Genomic DNA, 22,534 nt, shown 5'->3' with positions numbered 1-22,534 from the left:
AAAAATGTGCTAAAATGTGTACAGTGTGTATTTATATCTTTGTATTATGACACTTCTTACCTGTCCAGTGGGCTGCCAATAGTGTAAAGTAAGGAGGGGCTGGCCGAAGTAATACACATTATTTATGCATTCATCTCTCAATGTAGTGGAGAGGGTTACCTGTCCAAAACATCTCTCTCCCCCCCCATAAACTTTATAAAATGGCCCATGGGGGGGGGGGGGATCTGATAGGTGGACCTTATACCTTTGTCTTTAAATACTCCCTAAAAAAAATGTTATACTGATGTTGGCCAAGAATGTTTGTGTCTAATTTGCTTTCCATGTTTATGTGCAAAATGATTAATTTATTATTCTGGTTTTACTCCACAGTTTCCTTCCAACCCACAGGAATGGCAGATGGTGGCCTCCCACTTTGCCCAGCAGTCGGACTTTCCTAACTGCAGAGGAGCAATTGATGGGAAACACCATGGGAAGTCCACATCGTCCCATCACCCAACTCGGGGTCATACTATTATAATTACAAGGGGTTCAATAGTATTGTGATGTTGGCGGTGTGTCGGCTACTTATGTGGACATGGGGATAAATGGCCGGATGTCAGATGGCGGAGTCATCGCCCAGACGGAGTTCTACAGGCGTCTCCAGAATGGCAGCTTGGATTTGCCACCTCCAGAAGACAATGTAGAAGGACTCCCATTCGTCTTCGTTGTGTAAAATCAGAAAGCACTGTTGGGTGTTATTTACTAAAGGCAAATACACTTTGCACTACAAGTGCACTTGAGACTGCACTGAAACTGCACTTGTAGTGCAAAGTGGATTTGCCCTTAGGAAATAACCCCCATTGTCACTGAAAACACCAATTTTACCACAACAAAAGTTTTGGAGCATTGAAAGAAGAAGCCACACATTGTTGATTATCAATCTTTTTAATACCAGCACAATCACATGTGCATTTATAAAATGTTTTTAAAACAAACCAACATGTTTGTTGCATAACAATTTTTGGGTCACATTAATAAAATTCCATTTAAGGTAAAACAGGCATGTTTAAAACCAACAAGAAATACACAAATCTGGAACTTACAAAGTTCAACTTTGTTAGAAATGGAAGGCAATATCAGACATGAGTATTTATAAACTGTGTTTGATTCTACGTTTAGATGGGGTAAAATCACCCCTGGAAAAGCCAAATTTTGAAGATGCACACAAATTGCAGAATGTCAACATGTACTAGCTGCCATCATGCGGGATCAATGGACATGTTTTGGGGGTGCAACCCCTTCCTCTCAGCTACTTTATTATTGAGGAAGGGGTTGCACCCACAAAACGCGTCCATTGATCTCCCGTGATGGCAGATAACACATGTTGACACACTGTGTGCATCTTCAAAATGTGGCTTTTCGAGAATATGTAAAAAAAGTGCAAAAAATTTTTCAATTCAAAAAACAACAAAAAAGTCAGGGATTTGGAGATGTTTTAAACTCTCCCTAAAACATCAATGATGTTCTTCGTTTTGTTTTGAACATCATTGATGTATTTCTAGATGTTTTCCAAGTCCCTATTACACCCCATGATCTTCCCGATCAGGATCTGGGCACTCTCACTGGTGAAATGTCCTTCATCCACAACATCACGATCACCTAAAAATATAGAAACAAAAACACACCATGTAATATAAATATGCCGGCATCCATCTCTTACCTGAGCCTGTGGTCGCAGACACTCACCTGTTGTGGTGACTATTTCGATTATGTCTCCTTCCTCCTCCTCCTCCTGTTGGCTTTGGGGTATTTCCCCTTCTTCCTGAGGTGGGGGTCTGTTGTCTCCTTGGATGAGTGGTGTCCTCCGAGTCTTTTCTCCCCTATGTAAAAAAAAATAGGTATACTTAGCACACAGATATTTGATGGCAGAAATAGGAATATGAAACATTACTTGGAAGTGGGGTACAATTGTCTGTTTTGGCAGAGTTGCAAGATGAAGAAATATTTTTTTACTTTGTCAAGCTTCAATACTTACCTGTTTTGTACAAGCTTCACAGATGGAGACACCCCTATAGTATACACTGGAGCACCTGTGTGGGCCCCCTAATAAAAAGGGTGTTCTGGTGTCCCACGCTAGTGCTCCAGCGTCCAGATGTGTAAACAGCTGCTGAATGTCCTCTCCTTACACAGAATCCAGTTTGCAGTTCATTCTAGTTACAAACCCATCTAGACACTAAAATTATTTGTAGAGAACTAGGCTAGCAAAAATGTATTCAAATGCATATGTCCAAAACATGGTGTTTTCTATGCCGAACGAACAATGTTTCATACGAACGAATAATGTGCCCATGAACATGAAAGTTGCCATTTTAAACTGTACAACAGTAAAGAAAAGCACATGGGGCAGCACAAATGTTAGAAAAATCAAGAATAGGAACACAGGACAACTACTTACTTTTTTGCAGCACTCTCCCGATCCTTCTATACTGATCGTGCTCCCTTAATTTGAGGTCCGACCACAGTTTCCTGAGTTGATCTTTCGATCGTCGTACACCAAAATTCTTCTGCAGACTCTTGACAACTTTCACCATTATCTTGGCCTTTCTGACACTGGGGTTGTGGTAAGGTCAATACTTCCCATCATAGTCGGACCTCTTCATTATGTCCACCATCTCCAACATCTCCCCAAAGGACATATTTGAAGCTCAGCGAAGCTGGCCCCCCTACAATCAGCACAAATAAAAACTCAAGTGTGTTTCTTTAGTGCTATGTTTGTGCTGTTTTGTGCCGTAAAAATTTACATTTGTGCTGCTTTTATTTTTAAGATATTAGCAATTGTTTTTTCCAGACCATGACATCACCAAGCCCCCCTACAACATCCAAATGACACAAAACTGGTCTCGTTGGTTAGTGCTACGTTTGTGCTGTTTTGTGCTGCTAAAAATTCTGTTCTATCTTTTAGCGTTTTTGCGTTATTAATGATTTATTAAAGGTCACCAAAGGTCACTCAGCCCCCCTACAACACCCAAATGACACAAAACTGGTCTCGTTGGTTAGTGCTAGGTTTGTGCTGTTTTGTGCTGCTAACATTTTCGTTCTATCTTTTATCGTTTTTGCGTTATTAATGATTTATTAAAGGTCACCAAAGGTCAATCAGCCCCCCTACAACACCCAAATGACACAAAACAGCTTGTTTTTATATTTGTGTTTTTTTGTGTCATAATAATAAAAATTTGTGTTGCTTTTATTTTTAAGATAATAGCAATTTGTTTTTTCCAGATGATGACATCACCCCGCTCTCCTGTCACGTACCTGGTTAGTGAGCTCCTGGTTAGAAAGCAGCCATGGGAGCACAGTGAGGTATGAGTGCCTGTGATCAGTCCAGTAGACTGCATGGTGTCAGCAGTCAGCAGGTGGATGTGGCGGCAGAACCAGCTGGTGGCAGATGAGCTGGCACTGAGCTTGGCTGGTGGCAGACTGTGGGTAAGTAGCTGGAAGCAGGAGACAGATGAGACCTTGCTAGGCTGAAGAGCTGTAGCAGGCTGGATGAGCAGGATGCAGGGTCAGATGAGCCGGGTCCTTAATGGTCAAGCAGATCAGGCATAGATGGCACACAACAGGATAGTCGGGTCACAAGCCAAGTCAGCAACAGGAGGTAGATCAGGCAAGAGAAGGCAGAAGCAGAATCTAGAGACAAGCCAAGGTCAGGGCAGGTAGCATTCAAACGGAGGTCAGGAGCAAGTTGGGTTAGGATCAGAGGTCAAACACAGGATTCAGGAATGAACACACAGAAGCAGCACACCAAATTGCAGCCTGTTTAAATAGTCTGTCTGGTGCCAGCATTGGTGACAGGCTCACGCTCATCTGCCCAGGCAGTTGCCAGTCTGCGCATGCGCATATGTATGTACAGGGAGACATCATTTGTGCTATGCGAAAGCCTTCCCTGACACCCCCTACAACAGCCAAACAAAATGAAAACAGGCTGGTTGGTTAGTGCCACGTTTGTGTTGGTTTGTGCCTATTTACTTTCCAGCTTGCTCCTGACATCCGTTTGACTGCTACCTGCCCTGACCTTGGCTTGTCTCTGGATTCTGCTTCTTGCCTGATCTACCTCCTGTTGCTGACTTGGCTTGTGACCCGACTATCCTGTTGTGTGCCATCTATGCCTGACCATTATGGACCCGGCTCATCTGACCCTGCATCCTGCTCATCCAGCCTGCTACAGCTCTTCAGCCCAGCAAGGTCTCATCTGTCTCCTGCTTCCAGCTGCTTACCCACAGTCTGCCACCAGCCAAGCTCAGTGCCAGCTCATCTGCCACCAGCTGGTTCTGCCACCACATCCACCTGCTGACTGCTGCCACCACGCAGTCTACTGGACTGATCACAGGCACTCATACCTCACTGTGCTCCCATGGCTGCTTTCTAACCAGGAGCTCACTAACCAGGTACGTGACAGGAGAGCGGGGTGATGTCATCATCTGGAAAAAACAAATTGCTATTATCTTAAAAATAAAAGCAGCACAAATTTTTATTATTATGGCACAAAAAAGCACAAATATAAAAACTAGCTGTTATAACTAAAAAACCATAACAGCACAAATAAAAATTTTAGCAGCACAAACCAGCACAAACGTAGCACTAACCAACGAGACCAGTTACGTGTCATTTGGGTGTTGTAGGGGGGCTGAGTGACCTTTGGCGACCTTTAATAAATCATTAACGCAAAAACGATAAAAGGTAGAACGGAAATTTTAGCAGCACAAAACAGCACAAATGTAGCACTAAAGAAACACACTTGAGTTTTTATTTGTGCTGATTGTAAGGTGGGCAAAGTCAGTGGGGTTTGACAAAAAAAAACTGTTATAACCTAAAAACCATAACAGCACAAATAAAATTTTTAGCACCACAAACTAGCACAAACATAGCACTAACCAACGAGACTAGTTTCATGTCATTTGGGTGTTGTAGGGGGGCTGACTGCTTTTTGGTGACCTTTAATAAATCATTAATAACGTGAAAACGATAAAAGATAGAACGGGAATTTTAGCAGCACAAAAGAGCACAAACGTAGCACTAACCAACGAGACCAGTTTTGTGTCATTTGGGTGTTGTAGGGGGGCTGAGTGACCTTTGGTGACCTTTAATAAATTATTAATAATGCAAAAACTATAAAAGGTAGAACGGAAAATTTAGCAGCACAAAACAACACAAATGTAGCACTAAAGAAACAAACTTGAGTTTTTATTTGTGCTGATTGTAGGGTGGGCAAAGTGAGTGGGGTTTGAAAAAAAAAAACTGTTATAACTTAAAAACCATAACAGCACAAATAAAAATTTTAGCAGCACTAACCAGCACAAACGTAGCACTAACCAACGAGACCAGTTTCGTGTCATTTGGGCATTGTAGGGGGGCTGACTGACCTTTGGTGACCTTTAATAAATCATTAATAACGCAAAAACGATAAAAGATAGAACGGAAATGTTAGCAGCACAAAACAGCACAAACTTAGCACTAACCAACGAGACCAGTTTTGTGTCATTTGGGTGTTGTAGGGGGGCTGAGTGACCTTTGGTGACCTTTAATAAATCATTAATAACGCAAAAACGATAAAAGATAGAACAGAATTTTTAGCAGCACAAAACAGCACAAACGTAGCACTAACCAATGAGACCAGTTTTGTGTCATTTGGGTGTTGTAGGGGGGCTGAGTGACCTTTGGTGACCTTTAATAAAGCATTAATAACGCAAAAACGCTAAAAGATAGAACAGAATTTTTAGCAGCACAAACGTAGCACTAACCAACGAGACCAGTTTTGTGTCATTTGGACGTTGTAGGGGGGCTAGGTGATGTCATGGTCTGGAAAAAACAATTGCTAATATCTTAAAAATAAAAGCAGCACAAATGTAAATTTTTACAGCACAAAACAGCACAAACGTAGCACTAAAGAAACACACTTGAGTTTTTATTTGTGCTGATTGTAGGAGGGCCAGCTTCGCTGAGCTCTGCATTAGATGAATTAGTTAGAAGGATTGGGGTTCCAAAAATATAGTCTAATCTTGCATAGCTTTCATGTGGGTGAGAGTAAAAAGTATAAGCCCTTATACCAACATTATGTGCTCTCCATGTATATATTAATTGGAGGTTATGTAGAGATTTGGGGAATGCCTTTGCCTTTGACGAAGGGACAACTCTACTTCTACTTCTATCGAGCACAGAATTTGCTGCCAAATTGAAGTCTTCTCCTATTATTAGGTGGGGGGAATGATATCTGTCAAGAATATCAAAAACATTTAAAAAAATGTAGATTGTGCCTCATTGGAGGCATAAATTGAGGTGATAGTGCTTTAACGACCATTGAGAATGCCTTTCAGGATCAGGAATCTGCTTTCTGGGTCTTTGTACTTGCTTAGTATTTCCATGATTAGCGATCTCCTTATAAAAATGGCGATACCACGAGTCTTGGAAATTTAGTCTGTAAAATAATGCTGGTTATAAGACCTGTCAAAATATTGTGGGTGATTATTGGTGGCGAAGTGGGTTTCCTGTAGTAAAATAATATCTGCTCCTAATCTTTTATAATTACGGAATGCTTTTTTATGTTTACTGGGCGAATTGAAACCTTGAACATTATGCAATAATACTTTAAAGTGGAGGGCCACCCTGAAAAAAAAAATTCACCAAAAATCCTAAAAAAAAATTAAAAAAAAAAAAAAAAATTAAACTTACCTAAACCCTTGTTGCTAGGCAGTCTTCCTAATCTGCCTCTTCCTATTCCGCGGCATGTTCTGCTCCTCGGTGAGCGGCCCTGTTGTCTTCTGGGAACTGTGTATGTTCCCAGAACACCACAGGGCCATTCACAGAGCACCGTGCCGCTCGCGCGTGCGCAGTAGGAAACTGGCAGTGAAGCCGCAAGGCTCCAATGCCTGTTTCCCTTACCTAGGATGGCGGTGCTGGGACCCGACAGCCGAGGGACGGGTCTGCCTCGGGCGGCCGACATCGCGGTCACCCAAGACAGGTAAGTACTTATTTAAAGTCAGCAGCCACAGTGTTTGTAGCTGCTGACTTTTTTTTTTTTTTACAGCCGGAATCCCGCTTTAAGTCCCATTGAAGTTGTCATGGATATAGATTGGTCTGATAGTATAGAATGTGTTATTTACTGCCATAGGGGCCATAAGGACCAGAATTATATAACCAGAGTAATTGCCCATACTGATCACATACTTGTGAAAAATTGTGAATCTATCAAAAAGTAAACAGTAGAAATGACAATACTATAGAAAATATCAATGATGTATTGCATAAGGTTAATCCCATATAACGCCTTAAGGAAAATACTGATTTTTTGTTAGACCTTTTCAAAACTTTATGAAAATAGAGTAATTTAGTAAAACTATGAGAGATAATATGTGTAACTTGGGGGTCAGAGTGGAGTACCCTGTCTGATCAAGAATAATTTTGATGTGGACACTAATGTCCAATACTCACAAAAGGAGTCCCATCCAATGAAACAATAGATAGCATGGTGTTGGGAGAACCTTTTGTGAGTAGGGCGACAAACTAACTGAGGCGGAGCAGATCAGCTTCAGCAAGGATACTTATGAATCAAAAATATAAGTGCATGCTGTAGATCATATATTGAAACCTGGAAAATGTAAAATGTATAAGTTTGAATAAAGAAGCTATGATATACAAATTGAAGTCATTTTAAAGGTGTAGAACAACTGTTTACTTTGAGCTGTCAATTAAACTTGCAAACTTTCAAAACTTTTAAAAACTTTTCTTTGAACTAGAAAGGAAAAGTGGAAATTTTTGATCGTTATTTTCATTGATTTCCTATTGTTTCCATTTTCTTGTAATTGTAATGAGAGAAAACTATGTTAGCCAGTGGAATGAGAGCTGTGTGAAGTTGGCACCCCATGTTTGTAAAACCTGAATAAAAATATACCATTCGTTTGTGCCGCATTTGTGCTGATTTGTGCCGCAAAAATTAGCGTTTGTGCCCGTTCTGTTTCTGAGATATTAAACATTCAATTCAATGTAAGCCTCACCCACTTTGCACCCCATATTGCTGAATTTTAAAAACAAATGCGCCATTCATTTGTGCCGCGTTTGTGCTGATTTCTGCCGCAAAAATGAGCGATTGTTTGGTTTCTAAGATATTAAACATTCAATTTAATGCAAGCCCCGTCCACTTTGCACCCCATGTTCCTGAATTTTAAAAACAAAAGCGCCATTCGTTTGTGCCACGTTTGTGCTGGTTTGTGCCGCAAAAATAAACGCTCGAGCTGCTTTGGTTGCGGAGATATTGTGCGTTATAGTTGCTGAAACCCCGCCCACTTTGTACCCCATGTCCCTGAATTTTAAAAACAAATGTGCCATTCATTTGTGCCGCATTTGTGCTGGTTTGTGCTGCAAAAATAAATGCTTGTGCTGCTTTGGTTGCAGAGATATTGTGCGTTATAGTTGCTGAAACCCTGCCCACTTTGCACCCGATGTCCCTGAATTGTAAAAACAAATGTGCCATTCGTTTGTGCCGCATTTGTGCTGGTTTGTGCCGCAAAAATAAACATTTGTGCCACTTTGGTTGCGGAGATATTGTGCGTTATAGTTACTGAAACCCTGCCCACTTTGCACCCCATGTCCCTGAATTTTAAAAACAAATGTGCCATTCGTTTGTGCCGCATTTGTGCTGGTTTGTGCCGCAAAAATAAATGCTTGTGCCGCTTTGGTTGCGGAGATATTGTGCGTTATAGTTGCTGCAACAGCGCCCACTTTGCACCCCATGTTCCTGAATTTTAAAAACAAACGTGCCATTCATTTGTGCCGCATTTGTGCTGGTTTGTGCCGCAAAAATAAATGCTTGTGCTGCTTTGGTTGCGGAGATATTGTGCGTTATAGTTGCTGAAATCTGCAATCTGACCCAACTCTCAGTTTTAAACGGGAATTGAAAGGTTTGATTGACAAGGGTTACAATATGGGGATTCTCAATAAAAAAGAGAGGGATCACCTTATTCCTTTGGCCCCCAGGCTGCCAGTCATGTACATCTTGCCAAAGATTCACAAGACTTTGATTAACCCTCCGGGAAGGCCCATCATCAGTGGTATAGATTCTATCACTTCACGTGTTGGTAAATATATTGATTTTTATCTGCAGCCACTGGTGATGGGCACCCCCGCTTTCCTTAAGGACACTAAACACTTCCTTATTATATTGGGTAGCATAGAGTGGAAAGATACATATATGCTAGAGACTGCGGATGTCGCATCGCTTTATACATCCATATCCCATCAATTGGGTCATGAAGCGGTGCGACATTTCCTTTATCGTGACTCCAACATCTCCATCACACAATGTAATTTTGTGATGGAGCTGTTGGACTTTTCGATGGCACATAATCATTTCTGGCATAATAACAAGCATTACTTACAAACAAGGGGAGTGGCCATGGGAGCGAAATTCGCTCCCTCTATGGCTAACCTCTTTATGGCCAAATGGGAGGAGGACGTAGTTTTATATGATAAACCTCCCCAACTCGTTATGTGGAGAAGATTCATTGACGACGTCCTATTTATTTGGGACGGCGACTCTGAATCTTTGTCCAACTTCCTCCTCTCCCTTAATGGAAATGATAGGGGTATAGTTCTGACACATGAGGCTAGCTCAGTACAGATCCATTTTCTGGACCTACTTATAACTATAGTGGATGGGAGAATCACTACATCTACTTTCTTCAAATCCACCGATAGGAATAGCTTTATTCCCCTTAACTCTTGCCATCATCAATCGTGGCTGTCTGCGGTCCCTAAGGGCCAATTTTTACGCTTAAGGCGGAATTGTTCAAATCTGGATGAGTATTTTAGAGAGGCCTCATCCCTTAAATCGAAATTTCTTGATAAAGGCTATGAGGCAACTATGTTAGAAACCTTAATCGTGGAAGTCGGAAATAGAGACCGTATGGAACTTCTAAGAGACAAACCCCCCCAGGTTAACAACGGTGAGGACTTCAGTTTGGCTTTCCTTACCACTTATTCCAGCCAACACTGGGCCATTAAGAGAATCATTAAAAGACATTGGCCGGTCATTAAAAATGACCGCGTTCTTGGCCCTTTATTGCCTAACAACCCTCGTGTCTTATTTAGAGGGGCCATGAGCTTGAGGCACACTCTGGCACCAAATATCCCCGATCCACCTCAGCGTTCGACCTTCTTTGGTGACCTAAAGGGTTTCTCCCCCTGTAGAAGATGTAGGGTTTGTAGAGTGAATGCATTACACCAAAGAAGTCTTACAGAATTTACATCAGCAGGCACAGGAGTTACTTACCCTATTAACTCTCTCATAACATGCGCCTCCAAGTGTGTGGTGTACCTTCTTAGGTGTCCCTGTGGTTTGGAGTACGTGGGGCGCACCACCAGGAAACTTAGCGTAAGGTTAGGGGAGCATATCACTAATATCAAACAAGGGTTCGATAAACATAGTGTCTCTAGACACTATGATGAAGTGCACAATAGAGACCCTAGTGGCACCACCTTTATAGGGATAGAAAAGTATGTTCCACATTGGCGAGGCAGTAATGGGAAGCGAACCATATCAAGATCAGAAACTAACTGGATCTTTAGGCTTGGTTCCCATGCCCCTAATGGTTTAAATATAGAGTGGGACATTAACTGTTTTATCAACAACAGCTGAAAAGATGAGGCGGTTGGTGAAGTTGATGTCCCACTCTGGTATATTTTCTAAGTTTAACCATGTCTTGATTATCTAATGTACTTCTAATGATAAAAGCTGAATATCAGGTATATGCCCCCTGATGGTGAAGGGAATTTAAAGAATTTCTAAAACTTTTATTGAATTCTTTTTATAATTCTAATGTACTTCTAATGATAAAAGCTGAATATCAGGTATATTCAATTCTCTTTATATTTTCTATATACTGATTTAGTTCTGGTCCTGAATAGGGGTGGTATTTTCATGTATCATTGTTTTAGAATTATTGTAAGGAGTAGGCTATGTTATTGGTTTCACAATGGGCACTAATAGGCTTCAGTTTTACCCTCTTATTTTTTCCTCAATATATTATATAAACTTTCCCCTTATATAGTGGTATATTGTTATCTGATTTCATTTAATTGTGAACATTAAGGCTGACATTAATTTGGGTACAATAATTTTCTAATACCCTACTAGATGGCACTGGAAGTGACGTCATTTGTTGTTGCCTTTATCACATTAGGTTTGTTGTTTTAATAATTTTTTAATCAACTAACATAGCTGCACAATATTATAGATGTCTGTGGACATTATAATAATAAATATGTCAATAGCTTTACATATACATATATAAGTGTTTTTTTAAAAATTTTTTATATTTCTCATTTTTTATGTTATTTTTAACTTCATTATTTTTTATAATGCAACTTACATGCCGCTGTTGAATTTCTGGTGTAATTTTTTAAAAAAACCACTAGATGGCATCGGTTGAGTGTTTACATGCTGTCGTTTCGATGGGGTGTAACCCAACAGCTTGACGTTCCCTTTGCTTAATTGATTAAGTAGGTTTATGTCTATGGTAAATTTCCTTGTAGCTGATTTCCCACATGAAGCATAGCCCGGTGTGAACCAATCATAGCGTCCTCCGTCTTGACGCTTGTGTATTTAATGCGCATGCGCGTGCGTCGGTGCGTACCCCTGATGACGTCAGTTGTGACGAAACGGCCGTAGGGTCACAACATTGCACGCACCGTGCATGCGCGATCTTTAAACAAACGGCGGTAGTGTCGTTTTTTTATCTTGTTTGTTTTATTTCGTTCTTTTTGCTTTTTAATATTTGAGATCGTAATATACCAATAAAGGAAACCCAAAGTTATCTGCACCAGCGGAGCATTTCTCTTTATTCCCCTTTTTTTGGCAATCTTATATTACATTTTCCTGCACTGAATCCGTGGATACTTCAAGTTTGCCCCATGAGAGGACAGGATTCGGGAGAACATCCACAGTGGTTGTCGGCTGGCGAGTTACCTAGCAAGGAGTCTGGACTCACTGGTCCATCAGGTGTCAACTGGAGTATCCGTGTGGTGGTCCCCCCATATCTACTAAGCCTGTTTTGACCCCCCTGAATAAGGGCGGTCACAGGCTTTCTGGTAAGCCTTTTATTCATTCACCTATTCGGTGGTGGGCAATACTGATTATCGAAGATGCACCTCTGAAACCCACATTGCATTTAATATATTGCTTTGGACGTTTATGCACCTTTAAAAAGTTTCATTTCCAGGAATTTTTTCTGTTTTTCATATGTCCACGGTCATAAATAATTCACTACCTATAGTTATAGGTCACTATTTGTATATATTGTTGTTGATTAATTTTTACTACATGGTTTAGTAATATTTCACCATTCACTTTATATGTCCAGCGCTGCACTTTCTGTATTATATATAGTTGCTGAAACCCTGCCCACTTTGCACCCCATGTTCCTGAATTTTAAAACAAATGTGCCATTCGTTTGTGCCGCATTTGTGCCACTTTGATTTTGGAGATATTGAGTGGTATATGTTGTCAAACCACATTGACTTTGCACCTCGTTATTAAATCTTACTTACAACTAGATTTATTTGTTAGCGGTTTGTGCAGATTTGGTGGATATTGTACATGATGTTTTACTTCACATGCGTAGTTTTGCCACCCCCACAGGGATCCACTCCCCTTTCCGATTCTCTAGTGCTGACTGGAAGAACAGACGGGGAGGGGGCGGGCACAGCTGGCTCTGGCTCTAGTGAGGCAGAGCCAGCTGTCACTCAGGCGGCAGGGTGGATCTAGACAGTATTGTTGGGATCTGTCCCGGCTGCAGCACGGCTCTGTGCTGTCAGGATATAGTGGGCAATAGCTCGCCTCATGCACATGAGTTTTTTTGTCACAGAAGAACACACTATATGTCATCTTGTGAACAAAAAGAGAACTAAGGCCAAAAAAGGTTGGGCCATAGTTCTCTTTTAACAAAAGTTTAAACCAGGTGATAACCAAGCAAAACAGCACTCCAGCAGGAGGGAGAGGTTTGGAGTGGCCATCTACAACTTTCAATCAAAAAATGAAGAAGAACTAAGCTTGCGGGTGGGAGATACAGTGCAGATATTTGAGACATATGAAGGGTGGTACAGAGGATTCACTTGGAGGAACAAATCAAAGAAGGGGATATTTCCAGCTGCATATATTCATCAGAAAGAAGTGACAGATGACGGAGGGGCGGAGTTACAACATGGCGCCAAGCAGCAGCGTGATGCTGTGCGCTCCTAGGCATTCCCCCAGAGCGAATATGCTAAATGAGCCTGAATTCCCGTGTTAAAGCCGACCTGTGCCCCCACCGTGGTAGCTGATTATTGGTTTGTTATGTGCTGCTATCTGCCTGCTACCTACCCGGTTTCCAGATCCCAGCTGGTTGGTCGTTTGTCTTCCCCCTGTTCCTGGTTGAGCGACCCGCAGTGAGCCAGCTACTGGGCAGTGTCGCCCTGCAGAGAGAGGGGGAATGAAAGATGCTGCCGCACGCCCGCAGTGTGAGAGGCTGGGGGCAGGAACATGAGTGAGCTTGGAGTCCGGAGGTCGGTCGGAGAAAAAAAAAAACAGCACTCCAGCAAATCCTCTTATATAAGTCACTTTTTTTAATTGCTTTTTTTGAAAAACATCTATGTCAGTAAACATTCTTTTTCTGGTGTGTATGCACTAAGTCACATCTCTTCTTTTGTGTACCACAAAGTTTTCTAATTCCATTGGTATATACAAAAATCTTTATTATCTCTTGAATTAAAAAGTATATGTATACAGAAATATTTTGCTACCTGATATTTTGGGTATGTATAGAAGTACCAACATTTAAAGAACAAAATAAGCGCAAACAAATCCTCCCAGAAACATTACCACTTCAGCATGGTGGTCATATTAAACAGCATTACTCCAAATTGGGAATCTTTGTTAATAAACACAAATAAATGAAGAAAGACAGAGAGGAATTTCCAAAGACAACAGAACTGTTCATAAAACCATTAAACTGTTTAAACATAATGAAAAAATCAATAAATGAAAAAGTTCACCTTAACATTTTCATATTCTGTTATATGTTTTACTCCTCCTTTGTGAATAACACAACATATGGTTGTATCTTGGTTTTTGCAGAGGCTATCATAAAAGATTCACACAGGTCATCATATTTTTTCCAGTCAGCTGATCTTCTCCTACAATAGGCCACATAATGACCAAGTGAATTTCTACTGATTCCTGGAGTAAAGGCAACAACCCCTCGTAATGTGAATGAGTGACTGTCAAGGTGCATGGTCACAGATATTTCAGATAATGTGTTTCTGCACTTATTTCAATACAAATTAGCTGTCCAGTAGTGCATCTATGTGTGACTGAGCCATTGCAAAGATATTTCAATGATGTTACATCCTTGGTTTTGCAATTCTCTGGGCACTCTTGAGGTGACAGCAATGGCTTCAGACATTTGGACAGATTTAGATGTAGCCCATCTTCCAATGCTATCTGAAGTTTACTCATTCCATCAGTTTTTAAAATATCTTCATTGACTGGCAGGAGAGGGATCACCCTTGAAGAACTTGTATTTCTCTCACATTACTCAGAAGAACACTTGGAGGTAATTGTTGCACTTGGTACCTGCTTCATTGTTGATGTGATTATGTATGCAACATTGCACTCAGCACTCACCTGCCTTACACTTGACTTCAGCTGATCACATTCAAATTTTTCTGACAGTATTTTGGCCCTCATTGCATAAGTGTCCCACTCCCTTAGTCACAATAGTCATCACCAATTCAAAAATTTCAATATTTTTGTGCTCTTCATTAACATAATTGCAGAATGAACCACTGTCACAGAATGCACAGCAAAGACATTGGCAAAAGGAATCAAACGCACAGGTATTAATGACACTTACAAGCATTTTGTTTATTTTTATAGATACTTTAGGTAAGTGATTGCCATTTTTCAAAACTTTTACCTTTCTTTTTCTTTTCAGTTTTGTGTCCATATGCAACCACTCAGAGCAAGGAGTGAGGTAGGATAGTCTCTTTTTTGGAGGAACACTAAGGCCTTTCCAGTTCTCAACACGCTCCTCTTGCATTCTACTTTCTTCTTTTACTTTTACATTAATTTGTGGATTCTCCTCATAGTTGTTATTTCTTTTATCATTCTTTTCACTCTTTTCTTCACTGTAATCTGTTTTCCTTATTGGTACAGAAGAAAGCCTCATTTTGCCTTCCATGAATTCAAAGTGATGAATCACAAAACGGTCAATTCTGATAGGCAGACATTCATGTTTGAAGAGACCATGTTTTATATTTTTAAATTCAGCCTCAACACTTGCAGAGCTTTCTGTTATGTTAACGCTTTTGAAGTGTGGGACCATCACAGCTGTCCAAAGCAGAAGGTAACATGCCATTCTTATAACATTAGGGACAAGCTCTGGAAGGAAATGTAAGTTATCTCGGTCACAATGATTTGCAGCAAGCATCTTACTCCTTTCACAAATTTCTGTTACCCATATTTTCAGGTCTGTATGAATTGTCTCATTTTCCTGTTTGCTCATCTCCACTAAATCATCATCTTCAGTGACACCAGGCAAGAGGCATCCCTCTACGATACGTCTCTTCAGTTGAGTTTTGCATGTCTCAGATATAACAGGTATGCCTCTGTCATCAATCGCTTCTGATTCGCTAAATGCAACAACTGAAATTGAATGAATGAGCTCCCTTGCATCATCCAGTGAACTTGATTGGAGAAGTTGTGCCATTGCTCTGAGGTAGAATTCTCTCACTCTGTTTCCTTTTTGTCTTAAGCATTCCCATCGGCTAATGAGCTTGATACAGTGTGCAACATCAATTCTAATGAAGCAAGAAGGCAGGTTTGAGGAGTTATTTCTGGTCAGCATTCCAAAACACTCATTTATATATGTCTTCAAGTCTGGGTAAGAGGTGAAGGTCCTAACTAGAGCTCCAAGCAAAGCAAGGGAGAAATCGCAGACTGCTTCCTTGGGAATGGTAGCACCTGCTTGTTTCCATTCTGTCAGCCACTGGGCTATGGAATTGATAGTATGGCTCTCAGAAACCATCTGCACTACTGGGACATGATCTCCAAGTGAACTTAAAACTCCTTGATACAAAAAGATGTGTTCTGAAATGTCAATAGGTCTCTTTAGTTTTCTCACAACTAAACCTGTTGCATCAAAACTGACATAGGAGCCTATGTTCTTTGACTTCATTTGGTTCACTTACATTTGGGATGGGGTCCAGTAATGGCAAAAAAACTTATCGAAGCCTATGTTGTGTATGCTTCCATTATGGGGAACACTGTATTTAAAGAGTTGTAATGAAAGGATTGGGTCCTTATGGCCTAACTCTTTGTCCCCCATCTCTTGTTTGGCTTTTCGTAATGTTGCCAGATTTGGTAGTTGACTCGGCTCAGGGTCACCAATATCCATAACTTTGTGGGCCTCAGCTACCCCCCATACATGTGCTTGTTGCCGTCCTTCCCAGAGTTCTTTTAACACTCTTCTTCTCAAATCTCCTGATAATTTGCGTTTAAATTTTCCTGTGTGGAGACTGTCATCGATTTTGGAGATCATGCACTTAAGCAATACTGGTTTTCCAATCTCTGGTTCATTGTCAACTGTTATGGATAGCTGTGCATTACACTCAGTGCAGCTCCCTATTATATCTATGTAGCAAGATGCAACATTTGGATACATTTTTGCCCGCTTGAATTTAAGTGTGCATGATGACTTTATATTTTTCCAGATCTCTTCTTTCAAGATGTGAGTCCATGCACCAGGTTTTAAGATGGTGTATTCTCTTTTTCCAGTGTATATGGATTTGTCATTGTAAATTATTTTCTCAGATCAGATTCCTAGCCATCTTTGAAAAGAGAGACTGAATTCAAACTGAATGTCATAACACTGAATTGATGAATGACTATCTGCACCTTCTGAGCTGTCACCATTGGACATTTGTTCATCAATATCTTTGACATCTTTGCATAGACCAAGGATTTGCCATATATTGTGTCGGTTTGTCTTTACTAATGTATAAAGGCTTTTGGGTGACATTTTGTTGTTTAATTGTTGTCACAAGTCTATCCATACTTTGTCTGAGGGAACTGCTATTGTTTGTCCTGTAATGATTTTTTTCCTTGCAGCACAGATGACTTTGATAATGTTATCACTTTCACAAGCTAGCTTCCTAGGCATCTGAGCAAAACAAGAATGTTTTGTTTTTTAGCATAGTCTTTATACGAAAAGAATGAATTTCTAACTTCTAATAGTACATATACTAAGATTGTATACTTCATTTTATTGTTTTAATTTCCCTCAACATGTACAGATGAAAATCTTACATGTAGTGATGCACTGATATTGATTTTTTGTATCGAGTACGATTACAGATATTTTGCTTTCAGTGCTCGCTAATGCAGAGTACCGATATCGGTGCTTTTGCTGGAATGGAGCCGGCTTCCCGGGCAATAAGGAAACCAGGTATTGGGTAATGACATGCCGCCTGTCTTCCTGATTGCTTGAATGTAATTGGCCTGGAAACAGGCTTCCAAGCCAGTCAACATGGAGCCGGCTTCCCTGCCAATCAGGAAGCCCCCAGGCGGGTCATAACTCGTCACCCAGATTCCTGATCGCACTGGAAGCTGGCTCCATGTTCCCCTACAGAACTGCCGTTCAGAGGAAATCCTCCTCTGACCGGAAGTTCTGATATCGGAGCATTTGAGAGCGTACAATTGCTCGCCCAAATACTCTGTATCTGTATCGGCACTGATACTAGTATCGGTATATCCCCGCTTACAGGTCTAGTCACTAAAATAGCTGATTTGGAAACATTCTCCAATTCAGCTCACTTTCTAGTTCAGCTATGATGTCCTCAGTTTGGTGATTCGGTTTACTACCTCCAGAAGGAGTGAAGTAGGCATTAGACATATGCTATTTGATAATGTAAAATATAATTATATATATATATCTATATATCTATATATATAGATATATATATCTATATATATATATCTATCTATCTATATATATATAGATAGATAGATATATATATATAGATAGATAGATAGATAGATAGATATATCTATATATATATAGATCTATCTATCTATCTATCTATCTATCTATCTATCTATCTATCTATCTATCTATCTATCTATCTATCTATCTATCTATCTATCTATCTATCTATCTATCTATCTATCTATCTATCTATCTATCTATCTATCTATCTATCTATCTATCTATCTATCTATCTATCTATCTATCTATCTATCTATCTATCTATCTATCTATCTATCTATCTATATATATATATAGATAGATATATATCTATATATATCTATCTATATATAGATATATATAGATATATCTATATATATCTATATATAGATAGATATATATAGATATATATATAAAGAGTGTGGACTCCCCTCCCCAATTCATAACACACCCTTTACATCTGGTAGGAATTTTAGGGGTTCTCCAAAGTGTGGGGGTCTCCCTTAAAACTTTTTATCAGACCCAAGATCTGAGCAGCAGATGGACAGAGCTGGAAAGGGGTGAGGACAAGCATGCCCCCCCCCCCACACACACACCAATGGTAATTGTTCTGCCCATTTGTTGACATTCCATTAGGGGATAGAGAGCTGTCACGGAATGTAAAGAAATGGGCGGCCCAAGTCCCGTTATGTTGCAACTCGCTCGGCCCATTTGTTGTCATTTTATGGTGAGAGTTCGACAGGATCAGTCGTGTCGGCAGACGTTAGGAATTTTTTCTTTTGCCAAGTTGGCGGTTGTCTTCCATCGTGATTGACTTGAAGTTTTATCACTGGTGGACGTCATTGATGTGTGGATTACATCGGTGACATTTTTTTTTAACCGCTTGCTGCCCGCCGACTGTCATATGATGGCCAGGTGGCACGGCTCTCGTTCTAGGAGGGCGTCATATGACGCCCTCACCTTCCCGGCCCACCAGGGGGCACGTGCGCGCCGCCGCCGGCAAACACGCGTGCGCGCCCGTTGTGTCACTGGGGACCAGATGTGCATGCCCGACGCCCGCGATGTCCACCAGGCACCCGCGATTGCCGGTAACACAGCAGGACCGCAGATCCACGTCCTGTCAGAGGAGAGGAGATCGATGGTGTGTTCCCAGTACAGAGAAACACCAATCGGTCTTCTCCCCTTGTGAGTCCCCTCCCCCTACAGTTAGAATCACTCCATAGAAACATAATTAACCCCTCGATCTCCCCCTAGTGTTAGTGTTAAATGCCAATAACATTTATACAGTAATCAGTGCAATTTTATAATACGGATCGCTGTATAAATGTGACTGGTCCCAAAAATGTGTCAAAATTGTCCGATCTGCCTGCCGCAATATAGCAGTCATGATAAAAATCGCAGATCACCACCATTACTAGCAAAAAAAAAAAAAATAATAAAAATGCCATAAATCCTTCCCCTATTTTGTAGACGCTAGAACTTTTGCGCAAACCAATCAATATATGCTTATTGTGATTTTTTTTTTACCAAAAATGTAGAAGAATACATATCGCCCTAAACTGAGGAAAACATTTTTTTTTTTTTTTTAAATTGGATATTTATTATAGCAAAAAGTAAAAAATAAGGCGTTTTTTTCAAAATTGTCGCTATTTTTTGTTTTTATAATACAAAAAATAAAAACCACAGAGGTGATCAAATACCACCAAAAAAAAGCTCTATTTGTGGGGGGAAAAAATTATAACAATTTAATTTGGGCACAGTGTTACATGACCGCGCAATTGTCATTCAAAATGTGACAGCGCTGAAAGCTGAAAAATGGCCTGGGCAGGAAGGGGGTGAAAGTGCCCTGTATTGAGGTGGTTAAATAAAGATTTTTCAAAAACCTGTGTTGTGTTGTTTTTTTTTTTTGCAATAAAGGACTTTTTATATGGTGTTGTGTGTTTGACGAGCTGGAGCATGTTCGTTCACCCCAGTTACATGCGGTCGTTCCTTTGGTTGCCTTTGACTGCTGTAGGTACTTTTTGGCATAATGTGTACAGCAACCATTCAGGGTTTAACCAGGCTCAGCGAGCCGAAAGCTCATTATGTAATACTCACCTGGGACCAAAGCCCCTGCTACGGTGCCGGTACACAGCACTGGCCGGCGACATGTTGTCCTGGAGTTACTTACGGGTATCATGGCTCCGGCGCTGTGATTGGCCGGAGCCGCAATGACGTCATTCCCGCGTGCGGGAGCTGCCAGTCATGACCTCCTTTTGAAACGGCATGCGCATGTCTCTTTTGTAAATATCTCCTAAACTGTGGAGGTTTAGGAGATATTTCCAGCACCTACAGGTAAGCCTTAATCTAGGCTTACCTGTAGGTAAAAATGGTTGTACATGGTGTACAACCACTTTAAACAACACTGCAGTTTAGTTCTAATACTATTTTTTTTTTTTCTGTAATTGGTTGTTCTTTTTTCTTGAAGCTTGGCTTACCACACTCAAAAGCATGCACTAATAACTTGCAACATAAAGCATGCTAATAGAGGCTCAGATGTGGCAAATTTTATACGTCCTACCATAGGAATAATACTGAATTTCAAATTAAGTCAATGTAGTGTAAACTGTGCAATATTTTATGAAAAGCCACTTACATTTATTTATTGTAGACCCTGTTTAAGGCCTCATTCACACGGGCAAAAAATTCTGTACTAATTTTAAGCAACAAATGTCAGAAATAGGCTTAGGCATGAAACGGATTATGTACTAACAGACAGTAAGTCCATATACACATTTACAGTACAAAGATGCATATTTTGTGCACCTTTGTAAACCTGTATTTTGCAAATTCTGCTCATGCAATGTGTGTTGAATTTAGGCCTCATGCTGTTGGTGCATTGAAAATAAAAAAAAATAATCACACATTCACACAGTCACTTCAGCACATTGGTGTGCGAAGGCAGAAATTTTTACTGCCATGTGTGACACATTCTGAAAAGACTCTGCCCCCGAGCACTGGAGATCACAATTGTTTTCTAAACACATTTTGCTGGGTGCATACCTAGAATAAAAGGTGTTTAATGTACCCTAATGCCCTTGATTACCCTGTGTGTAGACAGGAAAGGTTTAAAGCATTTCTGTATGTTACTACAATGATTTTACATTCTGGCTAACCCTGAACACAGGATGTATACAGTACATGGGGACATCAGTTATTAACACAACTAGGGTTGCCACCTGACCACTATATTAGGTTGTCTTGCTAGTTAGTGCTAGTATTGCAAAAAATAGTTTGTATACACACAGCAAACACACAATTATCTATTCCAAATGTATTATTTTCATTGCAGTTGCATACATTGCATAATTATTAATAATAAGTAAAATTAAAGATGTTAAAAATTAATTTACCCTGGATTCCCTGAGCTAGAAGTGAAACCATCAAGCGAAAAGTTGTTTGAGCTCCAATGCTGCCTTTTTCAGGGTACAATATGAAGTGCAGTGCCGGTACAGTGGGAGGAACTTTACATTAAGGAAGCCCAAGCTGAGTATAGGTTCTGTATGTAAGATTTAATAACAAGGTGTAAAGTCAGTGTGGTTTGACAACATATAACACACAATATCTTCGCAACCAAAGCGGCACAAACGTTTGTTTTTGCGGCACAAACCAGCACAAACATGGCACAAACGAATGTCGCGTTTGTTTTTAAAATTCAGGAACATGGGGTGCAAAGTGGGCGGGGTTGCAGCAACTATAGCACACAATATCTTTGCAACCAAAGCGGCACAAATGTTGATTTTTGCAACACAAACCAGCACAAACTCAGCACAAACGAATGGTGCATTTGTTTTTAAAATCTAGGAACATTGGGTGCAAAGTGGGCGGGGTTGCAGCAACTGTAATGCACAATATCTCCGCAACCAAAGAGGCACAAACGTTTATTTTTGCAGCACAAACCAGCACAAATGTGGCACAAACGAATGGCACTTTTGTTTTTAAAATTCAGGAACATGAGGTGCAAAGTGGGTGGGGTTGCAGCAACTATAACGCACAATATCTCCGCAACCAAAGCGGCACAAACGTTTATTTTTGCGGCACAAACGAATGGCGCATTTGTTTTTAAAATTCTGCAACATGGGGTGCAAATTGGGTGGGGCTTGCATTAAATTGAATGTTAATATCTCAGAAACCGAACCGGCACAAACGCTCATTTTTGCGGCACAAATCAGCACAAACCCAACACAAACAAATGGTATATTTTTATTCAGGTTTTACAAACATGGGGTGCCAACTTCACACAGCTTGGAATGAGGCATCCTAATCTTCAGGCATCCATATTTCTAAAGGCTTGTTGCCATCTTCTTTTATCCCGACGTGTGGCTGGGGTAGCCCAGATAGGTGATGTACGGGGAGTAGTAGGAGGTCTTGCCTCTGCGACCGGATCTAAAAGACCCAACTTTACTTGCCTTCTGAGACATTGAAGACTGTGTAAATAGTGCCATTGTGTGGGACTGTTAATTTAA

This window comes from Aquarana catesbeiana, linkage group LG05 (assembly GCF_042186555.1).
Source record: "Aquarana catesbeiana isolate 2022-GZ linkage group LG05, ASM4218655v1, whole genome shotgun sequence".
In the NCBI taxonomy this organism is placed as follows: Eukaryota; Metazoa; Chordata; class Amphibia; order Anura; family Ranidae; genus Aquarana; species Aquarana catesbeiana.
This window is presented reverse-complemented; position numbering follows the sequence as displayed.